Source organism: Temnothorax curvispinosus, unplaced genomic scaffold (genome assembly GCF_003070985.1).
Source record: "Temnothorax curvispinosus isolate PA1 unplaced genomic scaffold, ASM307098v1 QBEX01011666.1, whole genome shotgun sequence".
NCBI classification, from domain to species: Eukaryota; Metazoa; Arthropoda; class Insecta; order Hymenoptera; family Formicidae; genus Temnothorax; species Temnothorax curvispinosus.
In genome coordinates this window covers 5,756-7,903 of record NW_020221446.1, presented here as the reverse complement: position 1 = coordinate 7,903, position 2,148 = coordinate 5,756, and positions in this window count along the sequence as shown.

Below are 2,148 nucleotides of genomic sequence, written 5' to 3'. Positions count from 1 at the left end.
ATGTAAGCTTGTAAGTTATCAAGCTTGGCTTTGTCGCCGCTGGTCGACTAGTGCGTGAGAGCCAGTACGTAACAAGACTCCGAGCTGAGAGCATTGATGTTATCGTACGGATATATTATAAACGTTACGAAACAATTAAAACTGATTTAAATAAAAATGAATATTAATAGATATTTGGGGAATTCCTTATTAAAATAAATAAAATTTAGAAATTAGATAAAAATATTAGTTTATTAATTGTCTAAACAAATTATTAGTCTCATCTTAGATAATCACTATTGGAATTAAACATTAAAAGTGAATGGTTATTTTGATGAAACAAAAGTAATTACAATTCTACAAGAAAAAAATATTGTTTAAAAAAAACCGTGTTTTAAAAACTGGAGTGAAAAATGATTCAGTGTCGAACATTATAGTCGTAATTGTTTTGATATGAAATTATAAGGTTTGTTTAATGTTTTAAAAAGTATATTAAAACGAATGTTTCTACACAACTTATATACAAAATGTATTTAAATCATGTAACTGCGTACTACATAATACATTACAGTTTGAACGACATAAAATACTTTTAGTATTTTTTAATAACAGAAGCATTAATTTGTGATTCATAATAATCTTAAATAATACTCGAAATAATACATAAAATTACACAAAGAAAAATTTTTAATACTATTTATTTGATAAAATCTTTACATTTTTCAAATGACAATTATTGCAGTGTCTGGAATTAACAGCCATATTATACAGTCTTTTTACTTATACCATAAATTTATTAAAACTGATTAACAATATCTTTGGCATCACGTATATAAATAAAATAAAATATAATAAAATAAAATAAATAAAAAATAAAGCAACATTACATTACTACTTTTTTTTCTTAAAACAATTCTTTGATTCTTATAAATATGTTTCTTGAAAGTGCCAAACCTATGTCAGTAATGACAGGCGCAGATGTTGTTAATTTGTACTTATTAATGTTTATATAACCGTGTGCAAAAGTGTTCATTAATGTTAAATATCCCCCACCCGTAAGTCCAAACCATTGACATGATACTCCGATATCTCTTTGGTTTCCTTTAATGTTTGCATAAGTACTAGAATACTCTTTTGTTTTTCGTGTTGTGCCGTTTAAATAACCAAATCCGAGAACAAGGCCTATAAGACATTTATTATTGTCAATCCGATTAAATACTGTCCAATCACCAATATTTATTTGCTCACATTCTTCAGCGAAATCCTTTGAAAGACTTACAGTATTTGCTTTATACGACTCATATTCAGATTGTCGAACTCTCTGTAATCTATCACTACTTAATTTTCCCGAGAATTGATTTAAAAGCCAACAGATAGACGATTTTCTTACTATAGTCTCTTTTCCAGAAGAATCTGTAACAACTGTAAACGGACTTTCTTCATCCAATTTATTTGTCAAATTTGTGTAATCTTTTAGTTTTAAATAGCCTTGTATTGCTGATAATACGGTCAAATCTGTCAAAAGATCCAAGTTAGAATCTGCTACTGAATCTGTTGTCAATGTTTCTTCATCTGCTCTTAAGTTTAAATCAAAATCCTCCTCAAATTCTATTCCTTCATCGTACAAATCATTATTTATGTCTGTGAAGTTGGCCCCCCTTTTTCAAAATTCGGAAATTTTTATTAGAGTTCTGGATTTCCCAGAAAGAGTTCTAGAGTTCTCTGTAGTTTTTAAAGAGAGTTCCATCATTTAAAGTGGTAAAAACACCATTTTAAAAAAGGGGGGGCTAACTTCACGGTGCCCCCCATTTTTGAAAAAATAAATTTTTTATGGTAGTTCCGGATAGATTTCGATGAGTTCTAGAGTTCCCTATAGGTTTTAAAAAGAGTTCCGTTCAAATAAACCCAAAAATCAATGTCAAAGTTAAACAAAAAATTTCCACTTTTTAAAAAAAATCAATTTTTTATGGTAGATTCAGAAAGATTTCGATGAGTACTAGAGTTCCCTATAGGTTTTATAACGCTCCGACCAATATTTCAAAAGTTACAGGCCCTCAAAGTACCGCAACTCGAAAATATTCTAAGTCCCGAGGGGTAATTTTTTTTCTAAAATCGGCAGTTTTCGCTGGAGTTCTGGTGGCCCCCCGAGGAGTTCTATCGAAAACTATT